This window comes from Solenopsis invicta, chromosome 3 (assembly GCF_016802725.1).
Source record: "Solenopsis invicta isolate M01_SB chromosome 3, UNIL_Sinv_3.0, whole genome shotgun sequence".
NCBI lineage: Eukaryota > Metazoa > Arthropoda > Insecta > Hymenoptera > Formicidae > Solenopsis > Solenopsis invicta.
In genome coordinates, this window is record NC_052666.1 from 32,160,779 (window position 1) to 32,173,149 (window position 12,371).

General features: G+C 42.2%; 1 pseudogene; it reads left to right on the plus strand.

The window, feature by feature from the left end:
* The first annotated feature begins 887 nt into the window (after positions 1-887).
* On the plus strand, positions 888-9,605 carry LOC120357434 (annotated as a pseudogene).
* The last annotated feature ends 2,766 nt before the right edge of the window (positions 9,606-12,371 follow it).

Consider the following 12,371-nt stretch of genomic DNA (forward strand, 5'->3'; position numbering starts at 1 on the left):
AAATCTGAAATGTAGATTTTGCTCACCCGTTGCTGTTATAACGCGCGCCAAGGGGAATAATTTACTTTTTCAACAGCTTCGCGTATGTCGCGTCCAAGCTAGTTATACTGCCTTTTCACACAGAATTTCACAGCTCGTAAACAGGGGAACGGAGCTGGTGCACACGTGGCTGTTAATTTAGGACAGGTTCACGATGCGACGTTCCGTGAGTACGTGCATAGGTACGTGCGTGCGTGCGTGCGTGCATGCGTGCGTGAATACGTGCGTAGGATCGACTACGGCCGATCGTGTTCCACGTTATTTCAGCGCTTGAATTTTTAGTGCCGTTTGTGCCGCGTTCACAGAAGCTAAACTCCCCGGAAACTCTATCCGGGAAACGATCGACGAGCCAATCGTCAACATTGTCATCGTTTCAATTAGAATTAGAATCAGAGTTTAGCATAAAATGAACGTTGAAAAACGACGGTATATAAATTATATATAAAAATGTGTTTTAAAAAGTTATTTTTCTGGTTATAAAGGTTGTACTAGAAATACGATGATTCGTAAATAAACGATTTTTCACTTGGTACTTATATCGCGAAAACATTCAGTATTTTATTTTTTCAAAAGCATTACATTAATCAAGAAAAACAATATGGTTTAACAATAGCATAACAAAGGTATTGAAGTTTTTTTTTAGAGTACTCTTTCTTTTTATTCAATCGCCGAGTTTTTTTTTGTAAAATAAAATTTATCAGACTAATCGTATATATTTTTACAATAACGTAACGTATCAACGGATTGAGAATTACGAGCGATAGAAATCTGACAAACAGGCAGGTGTTCCGCGCTGATCGATCCTGCGTGTCCTGCTTAAGTGGAGGACGTCGTTTTGGTGAAACCACATGGAGGGTGATCAAACCAAGCAGAGACTAACGGAAGGAAAATCCGCTACGGTACACGGTACGGTACATTATGTACAAGAGCTTGCAATGAGGAAATAAATCGCCCGCCTTTCTCAGTGAAACGAAAAATAATTCACTTCCCTTGCTTCTCCGCTAACGCGTAAATTACGGAAATTATATCAATGATAAAACTAAAATTGTGCTAATATTTAAACGTAGTATCATAACCAGCGGAGAGTTTCTGCGCATCAAATATTTTCTTTCCCTGGTTTTAAATTCTCTCTCGTAAAAAGCGAAATTCACGAAAAAAAAAGACTGACGGAAAACGGAACTGCGCAATGAAATTAATGAGAGAGGGTATGGACGGAAAGGGACAAATTACTTTTCTGGCAGACGTTCCATTTCACGCACAATTTAACCGCGCGATCTTCGTAAAAGGCGTTTGCATGATTGCTTTGCTTGCAATATAGTTGAAAAGAAAACGATCAACAGCAGGGAACGGGATCAGGCAAGCGCATCACCCCGCTTTTACCTAATCACTTTTGTGATGGCTCGATTAATCTTTCCGAGGAAATCTGAACTGTTGCTTAAATCGAAAATGTTGGAACCAACTGCGTCGTCTTTGCAAGAAATTGAGAATCCGCGCGGGGAATATTCTTAAGCGCCTTTGCAATCAATTATAATCGTCAAATCGACGTACATATAATCAATTCCGAGCGATGCAAGATAAATAAAAAATTATCACTAGTGATAAAAAAAATCGACATTTTATAGAAACACACTTTAAAATTTTTTTTTTTTTACCGAGTGACCAGAATTATGAGCACTAGCCATCGTACGATTGAGGCAAATATTGTCGAATTTCTAGTAATGATAGTACAGCCACTTTTGGTAACAATCACATTGTCATTTTCGTTCTACTGTTTATTTAGAGTCATCCATCGAGAGAGTCGTTGTTTTCAAAATAGGTCATTCGAATGGTGGAGCTCGAGGCCCTGATAAATTCGGTATAAACTTTTTTACGATATTACGATGTTTCGTGGATATCTCTTTTTATTCCCTTACTCATAAACTTCTTTGTCACGCTATTGACTATTGCGTACGCGTGGATCTGAAGGCAGTGTCCTTTTGTGACGTACCGCCGCGGGAGGTACTCACCAGAGACAGACTTCGTCACCGTGAGCGTCGCCGCAGTCGTCTACTACCGCATAAAGGAGCTCTCGAGTGCCATTATAAAAATCGCGAGCTATAGGTACGGAAGGCAATACCAAACATTATTTATCCTTGGCCTGAAACCAAACGCAAAGAGAAGCGTCCGAACAAAAGATAATAGAACATAAAATTTTTAATTTAGTTGGCGGTGCGTAAGGCCAGAACTGGTTTACGATATTATCTTATCATTGTGGATGGTGCTATTATTCTACATTTCTGGCCGACAGTTTTCACTTTATCCTGACAGTTTTACTCCCGAGTTTATTTCTACCAGCCAAATGAAAGCGCTCCGTACAGTTTTTCCTTTGGTTACACGTCTCCTCCGTGCTGCTGGCACGGCATTTAAATACTTGATTGCGTGCGCCTTTTTCCTGGCCTCCCTCCCTTCCTTCCTACTCCTTCGCGCTCACGATACTCGCTGTAATCTCTATCTTTATTTTTGGTCATTGCGAGAATCAGAGACGGGACGTGCGCGGCGATATAATGAAAATAAGCTAATTGCGCATGTTAAAAGCTTTTCCGGGTTAACAGTGATGAACTGCTTAACGAGGTTTGCGCCGCTCATAGAGTTTGTTGTGCGATAATTTTTGGTTTATTTTCCGTGGATGCATAGCATTTGTTAAATTAATAATTAGAGCGGTACGTGCAAGTAACGCGTGCAAGATGAAGTGTAAACAGAAACAATATCTTATTTAATTTTTCCACAATCTGCAGAATTCAATTTCGCTTTATTCTTTTACAACACTTTACGTGCCGTTGTAAACCGCTATAAAGGTGTCAGTGCGACGCGTGTCAGTGCGACGCGACCGCGTATCACCACGTTGTCCCGATAATGCTTTTAGAGTCACGTCCAAAGAGTAGCATGTAGCTTGGTTTCTGGTCCGTTAAAAATTACGAGGAACGGTCGACGCAGCGTGTCGACATTCCGACGGCGTTCCATGGGGGTTTAACGACTACCAACAGCGGGACTCGTTCACGGTTTGCCGCTTTCGACGGCGACGGCCGTGGCGACGAGTCGTCATCCCTTTCACTTACTTTTCCAACCATTCGACGCGCTTACTGACCGCGAGCACGCTGCGAGAGTCTTGCTGAGAGACCTAACCATCCCTCACCTCGCGCGCTCTCGCGTCGTACTCTTGTGAACGAGGCAAGGATGAAGTTCCATGAAGTTCCCTGGGGAGTTCAAGTCGAGAGGGTGATACATCGGGAAGATGTGAACATTTTATCTCGATATTTTAATGAATCGCGGCCGCGCACGATCGAGGAACGTTGTTTTGTCCAGCTTACTCATTTGCGTAATTAATTTGTTCATTACTTAGAATAGCAACAAGGAGATTGAGAGATTTTCGTTATTTTGCAAATTAATCTAATAATCTCTCTCGCGATCTTCTGACCTCAACGAGATTTTTATACGCGCGATTTTAAGTCTCGGTGTCAATTATCACTTGAAACAATTCAGCGATAACAAATAATTAGAACTAAATGCGCTTGGTTTTCTCTGAAACCTCTGCTTCGCTCGCACTGACAGCGGTCATACGAGGGAGAGCGAAAAAAAAGAGATTGTCGCGAACGAGCGACCAATGCAAATCAATGCGAAATCGCTTGATCGGCAAATAATGCCGACGTCGCGCAGCTGCGCGAGGGTGAGCCGATAAAAATAATGCGCTAACGAAAATGTATTTCGGCCGGCGGAGATAAAAAAAAAAGGGGTAGAGAACGAGGCGTGATTTAAAATTTAAATGTGTTCGTTGAATCCGCGTTCACGTAAAACAAGTCGATGGTCGTTTATTTGGTCACCACGCGACCGATAAAATTTCGCAGGCGGACGGAATGAATCGATACGCTTATATTTACATCGACGAATTGTTATTAAGGAGTAATTAGATTACAGCTGCATATTGCACCGCGCGTAACAGCACAGCGATATTACCGTTTCGATATTAACTCTTTACGCTCGTAATCAAGATGCTCTCGTTGTAAACAATGTTTTCACATACTATATTTCTCCACTCATTGAAAAATAATTATTATGCAATCTGTAAATAATATGTATCGATTCTTGATAAAATAATACGCGTAAGAAAAGTCTGTGATTGCACCAGGAAAATGCAATTGCGACGGTATAAAAATTTTTTAGGAAAAAATGTTATTTTATTTAATCAATGAAATGCCGAATATCGAGGATTTCCGAAAATGATTTTACAACGTAAAGAGATAACATCAATCCGGTTACAATGTTTAGTGTAAAATTCGCGATAACAATTTAACGTCGTTTACGATCGCATGTTCGTCCATGAATTTTCCCGCGGCTGCCTGAAACGGATACCTAACGGATACCTCTGCTTCAGAAAGGACGTCCGACTTCCGGTACAGCTCCAACGAGCCATAGCCACGGAGGCGGAAGCTACGAGGGAGGCGAGGACCAAAGTGATTGCGGCGGAAGGATAAATGCGAGCTTCCCATTCCCTGAAAGAGGCCAGCGACGTCATTTCCACGAGTCCCGCCGCACTGCAGGTAAGCATATACATATACTCGTTGGTATTTTGTCTCTCGCGACCAGACGCCGACGCTAATTATTAAATGCCGCTAATTATCTACTATCGTACATTACTTTATTTCTGCTGAATCTTGTTCCATTTGTAACACTTTATACTATAAATAACTTAACGCGTTACTATACATACATTGAAAATTATTCGAACAAAAGACAGCGCTAAGTAACTTGAGCAGCAAAAAGAAATAATACATTTTTAATTATTGAAAGGAATATATGCGAATGCGATATAAAATGGGACAAGAGGAGTGAGTTTAATTATCTCACTGATTTCTCACACGCGTACGTTTCTTTCTTAAAGATATTACAATTTTTTTATGTAATTTTTACGGATTGAATGAAATGAGAGGATTTATTTTACTATTCGTTTCTTATTTTGCAACACGGCGCACATGATGCAATTAAACAAAATTCCTCACCCGTGGATCGGGTGTCATAATTAGAGATAATACGAGGGAGGAAAAAATTCATCATATTTTCTACTCTTTCTGCTTTGCTGGCAGCTGCGATACCCGCGGACCGTGAACAACGTATGTGGCGAGAGAAATTCGACGGTCATATTTCCGCTGCCGGTTGAATTCCTAGAGTCTTTATTCACCCTTAGTGTTCATCAGAAAACTGCACAGGTAGAGGATTCTCGCATAAGGTGGAGGATAAATATTAAAAATAATGATCCTTTCTTCCAGTAATTTACACGACAGTTATTATTGCAACGGGAAAAAATACGATGTTGGTTGAAAGTAACTTGAAGAAAATAATCTAAAAAAATATACAGAGAGAAATAGCAAGAGAGAAAGATAATAGAATACATAAACAAAGAATTATATAGAGATTATAATTTTCTATATTATCTTATTATAATATATTTATCTTCAATCTTGAATAAAATAACTTGGACATCTTACAGAACAAATATGGCGTAAGATTGAAAATCGATTAAGTAATCAGGCGTCCGTTATGTCCTGTCAATACGATCGTTTTTCCGGAATCGAATAATACTGTTTGCGTCTGACGATTTACCAGCTAAAGTAAATTAATTACGTAAAGCCACTGATCCAATTCGCCGGAGATGGTCGAGTCAGATGGAGATTCGATAAACACGTGCTCCGATAAGATCGCTTCCGAAGTATGCCTTCGTTTAACTAAATCCAAATCCTGGCTCGTGCAAACGATTCCGCATCAGATATCGTATACGTATTTTCCCACATTGGGGAAATAGTCTGGTTGGCCGGTCGGCCGACCGGCGAGGGAGTTTACGATCGCCGCCATCGTGATTTGCATACGGTTCGTCTACTATCGCGTCCCTCCTTTCACATTTAGCGTTACTAAATGCCACGGAGTGTTCGCTTCAACTCTTTTACATTTGTCGATCGCTATTTTATTATCTTTCGTTTTGCCAATGGACACTCTGAACAGTCTGTGCTTTTCTGCTTGTCTGCGCAGGTTTTTTTTTTAAGATTATTGCATTTTCTCCGAGGCTCTGAATCTCTGATTAAAAAGAACCAGTTAAAACTTGGAAAAAGCTTTTACATTTTAATTAAATCAAGTAACAACGTAAAGTTACGTTGCAATGTAAATATTAATATTTCATTAAAAGAGTTCTCAGTGAGTTTAGATTTGATTGAATTTTTTAATAGCTATAATTTCTAAATATAAATTTAATAACATGTAAATATTGTGTCTCCGCTGATCAAAAGCCAGACTCGAATTCATCGATGACACCAGGCACACGAACTTTGTTGTATAATCGAAGTCTCCAAGATAAATTGTCCCCTCGGTCTGTCAAAACCTGGAAACGCAATGCATCATCCACGGTACACAGCATACCAAAGGTTGAACGTATTAGTTGGTCATAGTTTTATTATCCCATTTCGTTCCGGATATTCGGGGCACAGTGGTTTTTATTCGCCCGAGTGCGCGAACTTTTTCAAGATCCTTCGTGACGCGATTCACCGACGTTTATTTCCCGGGGAAAACCGCGTGATGTCAAACCTTCGTCTCTCTTTTTCTCTTTGTCTTTTTTTTTCAAGTTACAGCAGAGCGTATAAATTCGAAGGATATGACGGTGCACAAAATCGACGAGCGCCGCGGATCTTTTTACGCGCAGTAACGCAGTAGGAGGAAGCTCTCAGCGAGCGCGGTTTTGTCCGACATGCATTCGATTATGCTCGTAAAGGGGAATGCCATTATTCGCCAAACGCACAAAATTCGATTGCAAGAAGCGAAGCGCTTAAAAGTGGAGAGAAATATTCTTCGTTTTTTTCACTTTGCACAGATACCATTCTTCACTTCTCTCTCTCTTTTTCTCTCTTTCTCTTTTCTAGTTCAATTAATTATCGTAATTAACATTTTTATTTTTAATTTATTCTTAATTGTAAAGCATTAAAGAGAGAAGGAGAAAGACAGAGATGTCACATTGCCATAATCGTTTCGTGAATACGCCAAAACCAGATATAGATTAATTGCGGTCCATTGGTGCGTGCGAGCTGCGAACGTGGCCTACTTCATAAATTCCCGCGCGTACCGTAATTTCCGAAACGTTTCGATGCATTTCCATTTAATCGCGATAGAACAATGCGTTCGGATAGATTCGATTCCACGTGCGCGGTCGCGTGTGCTCCGAATTCGCGCGAGTCGCAGCCGCAGGCGAGAATCTCCTATAATCACGCGAAAGAGATGAGAAAAGGGAGCTTTGCATTATGCTAACGATAAGTGTTTGGCAAAACGAATGGCTCGCCCATGCAAAAAGGCAATAGTGTCGTATAAAGAAAAGCCTTCCCCCCCCCTTTCTCTCTTATTCTCTCCTTCGCCCTTGCGTTCGACCATTCGGGCATATTCATCCTAAGGAGAACGGCGGCGAATTCCGCTCTTCCCTCCCGAGTTACGTTCAATGGGGAGACGAGTATTCAACAAACGCGATAACTTTGTTCCTAGCCGACCTGCCTTACACAACGACATGCCGACCGGCCGAGGCCCTTTTACCCGGCTAGCTCTCCCGGACCTATGAGGAATACCAACCAATTAAAAGAACAATGAAACCTGCAAATACCATTGTCGTACACGCGCATCTACGCCGAATGTACTCGTAAAGCACGCTTTTTTGTGTAAGTCTCAGTTTATTCCTTTTTCTTAAAATGATTATCACCCCAGAAGCAGATCTCATTTCCCACGCCGACGTTCTAGAGATACCGCCTCTCCCGTTATTATTATTAATGTAGGTTCGTAAGGATCGAGATAATTAAAGGGATGAAGTCGTTGTTCTCTGCTCCTTTCTTTCCTTTACGAGATTTTAGAAACTTTTGTGCTCGTGAGAATTTTTGTGCATAATTATGATCCTTTTACATATCATCTAAAAAATATAAAGAATATACGTTGATAGACTTGAATCAAACTCGTTTATTAGAGATCTTATTAAATTATTCTTTTTTGTACGATTTAAATGTATAACCTTTGATTCTATTAACTAACAAAATTAAATGAAAATTTACATGAAATTAAAAAACAAAGTTTCATCACAAACTTGCATTCCTGCGGATTTGTAAGGATTTATTCTCCAATTTTTGAATTAATTGTAATATGAATGTCATTATTAACGTCGTGACGCAAATAGTATTCTTCACGTTTATGTATCTGCGAATCTAACGATCGAGAACAGCGCGACTCTCCATACATCAGATTTCGCGTGTGTTTAAACGGCAGAAGCGGGAATGGGTTCTCGCGGATGGGAGGATAGAGATTACCGAGAAGTGGATCGAAAACGATGAGAAAGGGGAAGAAGTGGAATAGCGAATAGTCGAGTGGCGCAATAGCGGGCGCATTACAGACACAGCGATGTTTCTCGACGCGCCGCCGCTGCTTGCCAAGCCGGGCGAGGCGAGGCGAGGCGACGACGGTAGCTCGGATAGCTAAGAGCATGCACTTCGCAAGAATGTAGAACGCGCTTGCCGGGCGGATAACTTTCGTGATAATAGTCCATCTCTGAAATCGGAGGCGGCGAAAATGCATTTTGGATCTCGCAATCCTAATCTCTCTCTCGCGCGTCTTAACGCGAGCATTAAATTTCATTCAGTTTTCGTAAGGCCGTTTCGAGTTTCCAGTACGCCGCGTCGAGCGTCGCGATACTTCGTCAAGTAAGTACCGTTAAGTCGATACATTGTACTTCAGGTACGACCCCAAGTAAAGTTGCACAAGTTTACGCGACTTTAAACGAATTATACGATTTGCGTTACATCCGATTACACGCGGGCATGAAAACTTGGGGCTGCGTAGCGCCTTCGTGGATTATCGTCCTGCCTGCGAAATGATTAAACGCATCTCGTGTAACACGTTATTACGTTCCTCCCGTAACCCAGCGTCGCGGGATTCCGAGCGGAGTCTGTGTCAATACGTATACGCGAAAATTGAATTAACGCAAGCCCGAGAATAATCTCGCGCGCGATAGCTAAGATACGTGAGTTGTTATAATTAAGGGATGATCACGTTCATCCTCTCCGGTTCAACCGTCACAGTTTAAAATCTCCCTGGAAACGTGACCAGTGAAATAATGCGCGATTACCGTGACGCAATATTCAGTAACCTCGCCATCATTAGATCACTAATCACTGCTCGGATCCGTAATTACCTCGTACCGAGTTACATCTTTCGTTAACTCAAACCCGAGAACGTGAAAGAAAGAGGAGAGAATTTATATAAGATAAAGAGCTCCTTTTTTATCAGAACACTCGCGATTCTCAAATTAATGTCGACTAAAAATACGCAGTTTTATCCCAGATTAATTCCGTGCTATAATTCTCTTCGGGAACCATCATAAAGTAGCGCCTTCCACGTGTAACACTATTAGTCTCATCCTGCTTCTCTCTGTATTCGCAAACATATAGCTAACGGATCGATCGATCACGCCGACTATTACAATGTTACAATCGGACGTAAGAATGCGGAACCGGAATTTCGCTAGCGAAGGCGCGGAGCGGCGCGGAGCGGCACGGTGGCTGCCTAATCGCCTAATTAACCGCAGACACTTTGGATAAATCGTCGATGCGTCTGTGGGGTGCGCTGAGAGAAAGAGAGAGAGAGAGAGAGAGAGAGAGAGAGAGAGGATATGATAAATGTTTCAGAGGATTGAGAGAGAGAGAGATGGGAAGAAAGGAGCTTTCCGGCTTCTCGCGCGCCGAGAATCGCGCAACAATCTTTCTCTTGGCGTATCCTTCTTACGTGTAGAGAAAACGCTTCTCTACGGCGCGGGGGATATAAGAAAGAGATAAAAGGAGAGAGAGAAAGAGAGAGAGAGACAAAGAGCCACCCACCTGCAAAATAATTTCTCGAAGGGATAGTCTGGAAATGGGTGAGTTATGTTGTCTGGAGTTTTATGTTTCCGCCGTCCGGGCCCACGGTTTCGAACTTCTTGGGCGGCATAAAGCGCGGAAGAAACGTGACCGGGGCTTCGTATGGAACGCGAACAAACGACGGCGTCGTGACCGACCTCGAGACGCCGGCCATCCTGCTGCCTGGCAGCACCCACGTGCTGCACCCGTCACCGAGAGCAAATACACGACGATATACCTTCTGCGACGACGACGACGACGACGACGAGGACGAGGACGAGGACGAGGACGAGGACGAGGACGAGGACGAGGACGAGGACGAGGACGAGGACGAGGGGAACTTCACGGTCTGACCATAATCGAGCGTTCGTTATTTGTTTACGGGAACCAAAGCGTCTCTCCCGGAAGATGGATCTCGTTCCGCGACGTTGGGTCGTTGCGATCGTTAGACCGCGTGCACATCGGCGAGATCTGCGGAGGGACGAAGCAGACGAGCAGAACAAAACTTTTCCACCAGAGTACAGAGTTGGCTATCTCTTTTGCAAAGTTATCTATTAAAAGATTAATTTTTTAATCGTCCAGTCTTTTGAGATATGACCGACAAACGAGTTTGCTGTCGACATAAAAATTGGCATTTGTGAATTATGGCTGGAACATAAATTCAAAATTGAACCACGAGCGTCTCGATTGCATTTAATAAATAAACTTTTCCATCAGTTTTATCGCTTGCCGATGTGCACACGGCTTTAAAGAGCAGGAAGCAATTACAGAGTGAACCGACACCGTACCAGTTAAAGCTACGAAACTACATTGGAATAAAATGGATGGACTGCCTGTACGCGTAGACAATGAGTAGTTGTAATGTTTAACCTTAGCGGCACTCAATTAATATAAAGAAATCTAACTTTCTGATCACAACTTTTCTGATATATATTGTGGAAAGTGCGCCAATCGTTTATCTCATTGATCGCTACGATCTTTTTCGTCATTAATTTTAAACTATATATTTTTTGCAAAAAATGATTGACATCTGCGTGAGATAATGGCGCGACAAAAAGCAATATTTTTATTCGACGAATGTATTAGTTATTCGACACGATAACTTGCTAATCTGCCAATTTATCTATTTGACGTTTGAATAACGAGGAAGTGGATAGACAAGAAAGTGGATATCATGCACTCGGAATAAAAATTTGCGACCGCCAAGGGTATTCTCGAGGACAACGACGCCGTCTCAGGTATCTCCATAGGCCATATCTCTCTCGAGCCTGAGCTTTCCACGGAGCTTCAGACGCCGGCCATTGGTGAGGGTACGAATGATATATTCGCCTTACCCCTGCTTTCTCTGGCGAAGCGAGAGTGCGAATATTAGGCGGATGGAGGCTCGCAGGCGTCAAAGCAGAGCGGACGTAACAGGAGTAAAAATGAGGCTAGAGGTGGAAAAGCGCATGAAGGAGGCAAAGCTACAGGAAAAGCGGATGAGGGACGGGTACGAGAGAACCTACCGCTACTGGATTTCATTATGCAGCCTCTTAAAGTTGGCGTAACTCCCATTGGTCGTAAATATGAGTTACGACTGTCCGAAATAGCTTGGCGCACCTTACTATATCTACATATGACTCTCCAGTAGACTGTAATTTATTTCGCAGCTCGCAGGAGAGAGTCCAATGAATGAAAATAGCCGACCGCCTGACGTGTGTCCTGTTTTACGTTTTCCTCCAACTCCCCCGACACTCGGACGAAAGTTTCGGGACGTTCGTCGCGATTGAGCTTGAAATCATTCGGTTGTGACGGAAACACCGAAGGGACGGAGCTATCTAATTTACAAAAGGGGCTTGCTTCGGTTCCCATTGTGATCGTTAGCGACCGTTAATGCCGCTTTCGAATAGTGTTAGTCGCGACTGAGATCGTGCGGGAAGTTCTTGGCGCGGGGGCGTTTCGCGAAGCTGGGGATGTAAATAATTAATCTGTTTATAACGGAGAATAGTGTGAAGTTTGTACAATGCAGGAATAATTACTGATCACGCTTTGGTTCGGGCACGGATCGATACGGGACAGAACTCTGAAGTTTTGGATCTTCAACAAGAAATTCTGCTTTGTTCGGAACTTTGTTCAGAATTATTATTTTCAATTTCTTTTATATACCTGCGTTACGTAGAAAAACAAAAAAGTTTTAATCTTGAAAGCTATCTTAAATCTCGTTAAATTTATTGTATCTTTTTGATAATGAATATTCGTAAATTATTTTCTTGTTATGTCGATAGTTCAAGAATGATAATGTAAAATCGATAACTCGGAAACACTGCACGAACAGAACTGGTTTTGTACCGCTTGTCGGGATGAAGAGAACTATGTTTCCAGCACCTGAACGCGATATTTTAAAAAGGATTCTAGCAA